Genomic DNA, 10862 nt, shown 5'->3' with positions numbered 1-10862 from the left:
CTCTCTTCATATGGCCTGTCCTGCAGACCTCTAATCATTCCTCTGGCCCTCCTTTGGATTCTTTCAAGCTTCTCCACATCCTTTTTGAAGTGCAGCACCCAGAACTGGATGCAGTACTCCAGCTATGGCCTCACTAATGGCAAGTGGAGCGGGAGGATGACATTCTTAGTTTTGCTTGAGATGCGTCAGTTGATGCTTGCCAGTATATCGTTCTTTGCCAGTGTATTGTTCTTTCTGCCGGCTATGGCATCATACTGGTAGCTCACGTTCATTCTGTTGTCAGTTGTGACCCCCTAGGTCTCTTTCAGTTGTGGTACTAGCTGGTGTAGCACTGCTGAGCCTGTAAGTATGTGGCAGATTATTTCTCCCCAGATAGAGCACTTTACAATTTTCAGTGTTAAACATCTTCAAGTTTTGATCCACCCACTTTACAACCCTGTTCAGATCAGCTTGTATCCTCAGCCTGTTCTCCAGCATGACTTAATTCACCCATAACTTGGTGTTATCTACAAGCTTTGCCAATATGCTTTTAACACCCATATCGAAATCGTTGATGAATATGTTGAAAAGCACTGGTCCGAATACCAAACCCTGGGGGACAGCGCTGGTCACTTTTTGCCATATCGACTCAGTTCCATCTATTAACACTTTCTGGGTCTGACCTCACAGCCAGTTTCCTAGCCAATGGACCGTTAAGTTATTAAGGCTGCAGTGTCCCAATTTTACCATTTGGACATCATGGGAGACCAAATCAGAGTTCTTAAATCCAAGAATATGACATCAGCCTCATTTCCCTTATTCCCAGTGGCGAGTTACCTGATTGTAGAAGGAGATGAGGTTGGTCAAGCATGACCTGCCCGCAACAAAGCCATGTTGGCTGTCATTTAGAAAACTGCCTTCTGTTAGCCTATCACTGACTGATTCTTTGATTAATTTTTCCCAGATATCGAGGTCAGGTTGATTGGTCTATAATTCCCTGGGTGCTCTTCCTTCCTTTCTTGAAGATGGCACCACACTGGCCCTCTTCCAGTCTTCTGGGACCTCTCCCAAGCACCATGAGTTCTCAAATAGGTTTGCCATGGGTCATGTGATGACATCAGCCAGTTCATTCAGCACTGTCGGATATAATTCACTTGGTCCTGCTGACCTGTAGCTATCCAGCTTCTCTAGATATTCACTGTCAAGATCTTCGCTGATTAAAGGTGAGTGATCACCCCCTCCTTGTCCCTGTGCATCCTGTCAGGCAAGCTAACACCCTTAGTCTGGTAGAATATCAAGCAAAATATTCATCTAGGAGCTTGGTTTTCTCCTGAGTGTCAGCTATCAGTTGTCCCATTGTGTTCAGCAGGTGTCCAACATTTCCCTTCTTTTTCCTCCTGCTTCCTACATATCTAAAGGAAGGACTTTCTATTGTCCTTAATTTCTGTTGCCAGTTTGAATTCTTTTTCTGCTTTTGCTTTTCTAATCCACTCTCTACAGGTGCAGGCCATTCCTGTGTATTCTTTGGAGACAATTTCCAGCTTCCATCTCTTATAAACTTCTCTTTTCATTTTCAGGAAGTCCATGCCTCTCTCTTGGCTCAATAAGGTCTCCCAGTCCTTTTGCTACCTTTCTTATGGACAGGAATGGACTTCCTTTGTGCTCCAAGGATCTTATGCTTGAGGAACGACCACTCTTCTTGGATTCCTTTCCCCATCAGACCATGGTCCTGCAGGGCTTCACCCACCAATCTCCTAAGTTTGTAGAAGTTAGCTTTCCTAAATCAAGGAGTTTTACCCTACTAATTGATTTTCCTGCCTTGTGGTGGCTGGTGAAAATCATAGTCTCATGATCACTGTTGCCTAGATGACCCCTGATCCTCAGGTTACTCACTAGATTATCACCTTTGGTTGAAACCAAATCCAGGAGTGTCATTCCCCTGGTCTTCACATACACTTCTTGAGTCGGATAGAGCTCTTCAGTGTAAGTGAGGAAGTTAGGTGAGTGATTGGATCTAGCTGAGTGCTTTTCCCACGAGTTGTCTGGGTAATTGAAGTCACCCATGACAACTGTGTTCCATGAGCATGCCACCTCTGCCAGTTGTGTGGAGAATTCCAGCTCAAGCTCCTCCATTTGATTCAGAGGGCTGTAATATACTCCTACAGTCAAATCTCCTTCACCACGTCCTCCCCCTATCTTAACCCAGAGGGTCTCAAGTCAATGTTCTTTCGTGCCAATCTTAGTTTCCAGGGATGTGTACTGCTCCTTCACATACAGAGCAACACCTCCGCCCTTCTTCCCTACGTGATCCTTCCTATGCAAGATGTAGCCCTCTATATCTGGGATCCAATTGTGGGTGGAGTCCCACCAGGTCTCCATTATCCCTATGAGATTGGTTCTCCTGCTAACCAGTAAGGAATACAGTTCTTTCTGCTTGTTCCCCATGCTCCTGGCATTTGTGTTCAGGCATCTGAGTCTACCATTGGAGGCCCATGACTTCCTGTTTCACTGAGGAAAATCCAGTCCTTCAGCTCGTGTCAGAGTGTTTCCAATCTTGCTGATTTCCTGGTTGCCATTTCCTGGGCTTGCTCTAGTAATTATCCCCCTCATCCTCAAGCGATATTAGTTTAAAGCCCTATCCAGGAAGTCCACCATTCTAGTCGAAAAGAGTGCCTTCCCCTTTGGCTTGAGGTAGATCCCTTCCCAGCAAGCCACTGTCTCCATCAGTCATTTTAATGTATTACACTGTATTTGTGAAATGTATTTTATTTCTTGTAAATGCTTTAAAATGATATAACTATTTAGTGATGCTTTACCTTGAACGTTTAGTGCTGTTCTACTTTTGTCCTTTACATATTAAGTACTGTTCAGTTTGGTCATTGACTTTACCCCATACTATTATTTTCAATTATTTTGAAATACCTATGGTAAACAAGAATGCCATTTTTGTCCCCAGCATTAGGTATGCCAGGGTGTCCTGTCCTTTAATAAATTTATTTTATGCATCAGCACATGCTTCACTTTGTAGTGCTGCTTATTTCAGTGGGGCCATTCATATATTAACTTAAGGCCATAAGTGTGTATAGTATCAGGACCTGTAAAGTCATCTAGTGGCTAACACTATGCCTATTTTGTATATTGAGAGCACTGAGCAATTGTTTGGTGTTAAACAAATATTATTAATCTCATTTTCAAAGAATATTTAGAACCTTTAAGAAATGACCTGCTGAAGGATGTTGTAGTAATGTATCAGTTCAAAGTAGCCTCACTGGATCACCTGGAAGGAACTGTAAAGATGCACTTGAGTTTTGAAAGTTCAGAGAATGATAACATATCCTGCAAGACAAGTTCTAGTGCAGGGAATTAGCAAATTCAGCAGTATGACAGTGTTACTCATCTTTACAATGTCCTTCAGAAAGCTGTTCCTTAAGTAACCTGGCCATTTTAAAAAAATGCTTATGAAATATCACAATTGTAGAAGCTTATAAATACAAAAATGGTTTTATAGGCTTAATGGGTTTTTTGTTTGTTTTCTTTAATTTGGATAATTTTAAAACATTTTGAAATTGAGTCACTTGTTTTAGGTGACTAAATATGGTCTAAGATATCCAACTTTAGATATTTGGTTTTAACATTTTGGTTTGGGGATCTTTAACACATTTTTGTATTTCACAACCTGTACCACGAACCCTGTAGCAAAATTAACAATTAATGCAGGTCACCCTCAAGTCCCAACCCAAACACAGACCCTTTGAAGCTGCAGAAATGGCAGGAAAAATAACTCAATTGTCTGATTTTCTCAACAGGAATAAATGTAGGTTGTTCGGATCCAGAGAACAAGATGCATTTCAAAACTATGGTCATCTGACAAATAATATATTCCCAGAAGTTCTTCTTGCTTACCCTAGTTCAGGGATCTCAATCTCTGGGCCACAGCCCAGTGCCGGGCTGTGGCAAGTCGGCTGCTGGTCCACAGCACAGTTGGCCACTGGACTGGAAGCGGCCACGGACTGACAAACCATGGCACACGAGAGCCAGGCAGAGAGCCCGCAGCTCCTTCCGCAGGGGCCTGCAGCAGCCTAGCGTTTGGTCCACACCCCGCCCTAGTTAATACTGTAACTTTTCTCCGATAATTTTTGCTCCATAAAAATCTCAGTTGAAGACTTTTTTTTCTTAGTCAAAACCCAACATTTTAAATTACAAATGTATACTGAAAAGTAATGATAAAAACAGCATCTACTTAACAAATCTTTTTTTCATTGTATATTCAGAATTAGAACTGCTGACTTTTAGAGACAATATTAAGTTTGTTCCTTTTAATCCTCTACTGAGGATAGACCAAGCTATAGTTTCTGCTCTTTCAGGTGTATCATCAACTGAATTGAGGGCTTGGGATTTTTAAAGGTATCATTGAGAGTATAACTGGAAGATAAGCTTGTTGTACAAGTGCCCCTGAGGGCATAACTTTTAAAATTATAGGTAGCATACGTGAAATTTGACCTGCAGAGTCTTTGTTGCATGTGCTAATGTGGAAAAATGACCCAGTTGACCTGGGCTGAGATGTTTCAGAGCTGTTGGCTGAAAAATACTATTTTCCATAGTAAATTGAACACATTTATCATGGAGTTTTTCAGACCATATACATGGAACCCTTTGCTACCTGTTTTATAATTGTTTTTAGACTAGAAGTGCTGCTTATATTCCACCCCAAAATTAATTGATGTAGAATTCAGGGTACTGGTGTAATATGCACCTGCTGATACAGTAGCAGGCAGGCAGCAGTATTCTGCTTTAACTTTAGTTTCTGAATAATTGTAACATGCAATACAGCTATCTGATCCTGAGTTGACAAAGCCATGGATGATGGCAGTGAAGCTTGTATTCAAAAGAAAAGGTCTCAGCTGCAAACAGAGGGGAAGGCAGTCCTGGCCATCACTGCAAGGTGATTTCTATAAGCAGCTGAGGATCTAACAAGCCCTGGAAAGTTGCAAATGCACACTCTTGGTGTATGGTGTTGAAATAATCCAGATCCCCATTTCCTTTAATATTTCAACTCTGTCAAATTTACTTTAGCTATTTTGTCAACACTGAGTTCTCACTTCCACCTGATCTCTCCCAGGCCTCGCTCTTCTAATGGCTCCTACACATTAAGCAAGAGTGGGGCTGGGGCAAGCTCTGGGGTGAATGGGGCCATCACTGTGGAGGCCTCTATCTGCACCCCCTTCCCCCACCTCTTTCCTCCCCCATGCCTATTCTCTCCACACTTACCTGCAGGTAATCTGTGTATCTCTGTGTGTGCATGTCTGCCCCACACTCCCAAGCCACAACCTCACCCCTCTCCCCCCTCCCTGCCAGCCCTGCAGCTGCCCCTCACGCCTCACCCACAGTACTCTGCATCCTGCCACAGTATGCAGGATCACCCCTTCTCAGCCTCCAAACCTCCCACACACGTCCACAACCTCCCCAAACCTTCACAGATTCTGCACATAATTTTGAGGTTTTAGCTGTGCGATTTAAAATCACAGTTAATTGTGACTAATTTTTCTAATAGCACAACTGATCCCGATCACATTTTTAAACCATTTGACAGCCCTAAGTTAAAGTGCCCCCACCACCACCCGGAAGCATGAGGATGCTGAATACACATGACACAGAGTTCATGTTGTGGCTCAGTTAAAATTAGATCCTTAATTTCCAACATAAAGGGTTATTTGGCAGTTTTAATCTCCTTTCTATGGCTGTTGTAAATATGGTAAGGGATTACCAGATGGTCTAAGGAAGGTCGGGTTGAGGGATTCTCTTAGTTTCTTGACTTTATTTTGAGCTGGATGCAGGTGAAATCACTTGTGGAAAATTTTACTTTGCTGTGGCAAGGATATTTTGGTGATAATGTATATTATACTCCCTTTTGATATTTTTAAAAGTTGTCAATAACATGAAAAAAAATCTGCAAATCATGGAACCAAATTCTGTCAGCAAAGAATCATTCCTGTTTCACTTGAGTATGTTTTCAGCAGCTCAGAGTGACTGCATCAGTGAGTAAATGCCAGATGATCACATAATGCTGTGTAATTCAAGACCTGAAATGACATGTAAATTGCTCTATATTAAAAGGTTTGAGGTTTGTTGTACCCTCCACCCTGGTTCAAGATGATCTAGTCTGTAGTCTCTTTCTGGAAAGTTAGATAAGCTGTACTTAGCATTGCCATTAGTATATCTCAAACAAACTGGATGAAGTCACTTAGTATGCTAAAGTTTCATATCCTTTTTTCAGTAGCAGAGAGAGATTCAGATTTCACTAGTCAGATATGCTTTTGTGTATAGTTCTAGCTGAATGTTTTTGTAGATTTCCTGTGCCAGATATCATAGTTAAAATATTCTTATTGCTGCAACAGTGTTAGTTTGTGCAAAACTCTGAAAATGAAAAATATTGCAAAAAGACTCAGTAGTGTAATTTATTAGTAATGTGTTCAGTGGCATATATAATTGCTTGCTAGACTGCAGTATGCAGATGTGCCTTATTAATAAAAGGCAACTCTTTCTTCCTTTTGGTAAAGGACTAAGACGGAGTGTCTATATCTGTGTCTCTAGGAATTGCTTTTTATGTCTGGATCATTTTATCTGAATTATTTTAATGACCACCCATGTAATGGGGTTATCTCTGTTAATATTGCTCCAATACTGTGGACTGACACAGTGCAAGATAAAAATCAGTTAATTGGACATATTAGGATTAGTTACCTTTTTGTGTACTAATCAAGTATATTTCTCAGCATTGTGGCTTCTGTGTCCCAGTTGGCTTGATGAGTTTCCTTTTTGGGTTATCCAACTTGCAAGCAGTTTTTTCTTTCCAAAGAAATACTAGCAGAATCAGCAATTTTTTAAGAATTATTTTGGTCTTTAAAAGTAGACTAAACTAGACGGAACAAAAAGTTCTTCCAGGATATGTGTATGCACAAAGAGCTATTTTGGAAAAAACTCTCATGTGTAGACAAACCCTTGTTTGCCAACACCCAATCCAAGTCCACTCTACTTCCATGAATCAGTTGATGACATCACTAACAATATAAAAAATGGGAAAGAAATTAGAAGAGACAAGCTGCCTTTTACCCATTTAGGTGGCCAGGCACAGTGAGGTGGGTGGCTCAGCACAGGAGTGCCCCCTGCTGGCCTGCCACAGACCCCTTGCTGGTTTAAGATGAACCAGACTTCCCCAGCATCCCATCTGGGCTTTCTGTTGCACAGCCGGGCTGGCCCCTCCTCTCTGCCCTCTGGCCAGAGCTCAGGCACAGAGCATCTGCCTGGCTTCTCTCTGATGAACACCGATTATTCCCCCTACCCCTCTGCCTTACGCAGACACCTCAGCATTAGCTAGCAGACCACATGCTGGCTAAGGTCTGTTCTGTGGGAGACGACAAAGGCAGACGGGCTTTTTGGAGCTAATCAACAGGTAGCTTCCTTGGTATGTCCTTCCTTGGAAAAGTTATTTAAGAACAGCTCCATTAGTTAATGGAGGGAGGCTTTGTTTTCTTAATGGGTCGATTAAACACTAAGTTAGGGGTGATAAACATTGCCTGCTGGGGTGCTCAGGAGGCAGGGAATAATCAGACTGTCCTGTCAGGGCCTGGCCATGCCCACCTTAGCTCAGTACTGTGAAGCAAGGGAGGGCTGCTCTAGTGCCCCATGTCTTCTAGCCTGAGGGATGTGCCTGCCCTTTTAGGATGAAAAGTAAATGTCCATCCATCTCCAAATCAGTTCAACTTTGCAAGTTAGACTTACCTGCAAAGATTGAATCAATTCAGGCTCGGGCTTTTTGAATGTCTGTCCCTAACCTAAAATGGCTCACCTATACTAGCATGCACACCAGAATCATAAATCTTGTGCGTGCAGAAGAAGGGTGCAGTGTCTCCATAAGATGTTTCCCTAGTTTCATGGCCACTCTGATTCTCCAGGATTAAGGCTGTGTTCAGCAAGTGGTGAAGTCTGGAAGCAGTGCATCCCTGTTTCTGGGTGTACTCCTCCTATAGGTGGAAGAGTTAATGTTATCCGGTATCATATATTCCTGCTCTTTTACCAACATGCACTCTCCCGCTTGGTTACACCTTTATCAGAGAGCAAGGAATGGTCGTGTCTGAGAAGAAACTGGTTCCAACATTATGCACGGCCCTGAAAAGCCGAAGTGGCATTTGGGAGGGTTCAGGTCACCATATGGCGATGTCTTGGTTTCCTAGAATCTGCATGATTTGAGGACTGTTCCGCTACCTTCCTTGCAGCCTCCTTTTATGCACTCCAGAGAGTACTCAAAGAACACCTCCATCACAGAGCTTCCTGGCTTTTCCATCACCTTTCTTTTGGGGTTTTTCCACAGGGGGAGTAGTTAGTTGTTAGTCCTACTGTAGGTTGATATTAGTTGTGTTATTAAAACAGTATTTAGAAACATGCTTTTCCACATATAATGTGACTTTGGGTGCTTGTTAATATAGTCCTCATAATGTGGCCTGGGCAGAATGCATGATGGTAAAAGTTACAGTTATGTTAAGATTACACATGTATTTTGAAGTTAAGTACCATAACACTTCCTAGTAGTTCTGTGTTCCATCTAGTTTGTTAATAGATGTATATTCCTCAGCTACTTAACCTGGAAGCAGTTTTCTTTTTTTTTTAAATAAGGCCAAAATACACACTATTTTATTTTTATTTAAGCCTTTGTCAAATACGATTGCTTTTAACATTATGGTATCATCTGACTTTACATAATTAGAATAAATAGCAAACTACCTGCAAAGCAGTGCTGAGATGGAATTCCTGTGTATGCCTTTACAGTAGTAATTTAATTACTTAGCAGGTGGTTCATAAATCCTGATTCTAAACCGAGTGAAAAAGATAAATTGTCCTTTAATTATCTCAGCTGGAGTTCAGCTTTTAAGACTGAGCCATAAACCTGCTGAGACAGTTTTAAATGCTTATAGCACTTCAGCATTTAACAAATTCTGTAAAGATAAACAGAACAACATGAAAGACAGCTCTATAGTGTTCCCTTCTGTAGGGAGGAAACATTGCCTATATGTTTTTTTTCTGTTCTTAGTTATAAAAAAGGAAAGTCTAGAACAAACCAAATCTGTGTTAAAAGTTGCAGCATTCCACTCCCCAGCCATTTGGTAAATCTTTCTCAACTATTGTGCAACTGTCCAATGTTCTTCTCAGAGGTCATTTGTAAGACTAAACCCTTTCCTGTTTATGTGGAAGAGGAAGATACTTTATCCAAAAGGCTGAATGAAATTTTCTTTGGCTTATGTGGTATGCTCTTTCCATAAATTGTTTTTATCGTAGCACCTGCCTATGGAGTTTTGAAATATCTCGAATGGGTAGGTGATCAGTAGTTTTCCAGCATTGTTTTTCACAGACTTTTATTTTGCTTCTGATTTAACTCACTTACTAATTTGTCAAGTTTTTAATCCTTAAAAGGAAGGACTTCTGTATGATAAGATAGGAGCAATTGATGCAGAAGATAGCTTCAATGTAAATAAGCAAATGCTGTGCTGCCACTCTCTGAACTTAGCCAGTGATTTGTTGTGCATTCAAACAAAATCTATGAAATTCTGTACAGATGTCCTTACTTGATCTTAAACAGCTAACTACATGCAATTCCTGTGAGCTGCCCTGGGGCAGGTTCTTTGGGAACAGAGCACTTACTTTGAAGAGCATCTTCCTAGTGGGTAATCAGTTCATCATTCTGTCATGAAGGAGGAATGGGACAAACAATAAGAGAATACTGAGCAGGGAAGGGAGCCAAAGGTAAAAGGAGCAAAAGGTGACAGAGGACATTCAATAAAATGTGTGTGGGTGGGGTGTGGTAGGTGACCCAAAAAGCGGTGGGAACATTGAGTTAACAGGGAACCTTTAAAGTCAAGTCATGAGTTTGCTGCAAGATGCAAGTTCACCTTGAAACATTTCAATGCCAATGGGTTTGAAGTGGATTGCCCCAGAAGCCTGCAAAATTAGGCTGCAAAATTAATTTGTGCCTCCAAAACACTTTCATATATTTGGGTCTTGCTCAATCCTTGACACATTTGCCACAAAAGATTACAAATAAATTTGATTATCATGTTTCTGTTTTTAGCTTGTAAAAGGTAACTGAATGTCATCACAGTGACTTAGACCAGTTGGGGAGTGGGGTTTTGTTTGTTACTCAGCCCTCTCCCTTGCCAAATCTGCTTGTGATACCATTTTAGATTGGAAATGGTTAGGTACAGGAGCTGTCATTTAGTTTGTCTGTCCAGAAGCCAGCACAAACAGTCCCTGACCAAGCTGACTTATGTGCTACCACACTATAATGGTAAATAATATCTTTGTCTTGGTTTTTTGTCTTATCTGCTTTAGCTTGTGTATCCAGAACACTTTGGCGTGGGAAAATGTCCTACCTCAGTTCAGGGAAGTGCTCTATAATTTTACAGCTTCGTGTAAATGTTTTATAACAACAATGATGCTGTAATTGCTTTTTTTAGAAAATATTTCTCTCCCCCAACAGTGGCAGAGTGCAGGCAGATTTCTGAGAGGCCCATTCTCTCCAGCTGTTCCATGTGCAGTAGGTAGTGGTTTGAGGAAATATATGAAATGGGCAGTAACTCCTGCTTGTGTAAGGCAGGTCTAAGCAAAGCAAAAAATGATGGCAGTAAAGGAAATGACCGATCGTGGGTTTCTTATGGTGGAAACTGATAGGAAGACTTGGAGTTCCTTGATGTCGTCATTGACCACAAGATGAACATGAGCCTGCAATGCGATGCTGCAGCTAATAAAGCGACCAAAACGCTGGCTTGCATCCATAGATGCTTCTCGAGCAAATCCCGGGATGTCATTCTCCCCTTGTACTTGGCCTTGGTGAG

At 41.5% G+C, this 10862-nt stretch overlaps 1 protein-coding gene across 2 annotated transcripts in view; it reads left to right on the top strand.

The window, feature by feature from the left end:
• Positions 1 to 10862, top strand: part of GNG12 (G protein subunit gamma 12) — a 46880-nt gene that overhangs the window by 12831 nt on the left and 23187 nt on the right. The window contains exon 1 of one of the 2 annotated variants that reach the window (XM_019531602.1): positions 10224 to 10315. The exons of the other annotated variant lie outside the window; for it this stretch is intronic. The gene's annotated coding sequence lies outside the window, so the exon portion shown is untranslated. Of the gene's footprint in view, positions 1 to 10223; positions 10316 to 10862 lie in introns of those variants that run through there. 2 annotated transcript variants of the gene reach the window in all.

This window comes from Crocodylus porosus, unplaced genomic scaffold, assembly GCF_001723895.1.
Source record: "Crocodylus porosus isolate Cpor-Errol unplaced genomic scaffold, CroPor_comp1, whole genome shotgun sequence".
In the NCBI taxonomy this organism is placed as follows: Eukaryota; Metazoa; Chordata; order Crocodylia; family Crocodylidae; genus Crocodylus; species Crocodylus porosus.
Note: the sequence above shows the minus strand (reverse complement) of the source record. Positions and strands in the feature narration are given on the sequence as shown.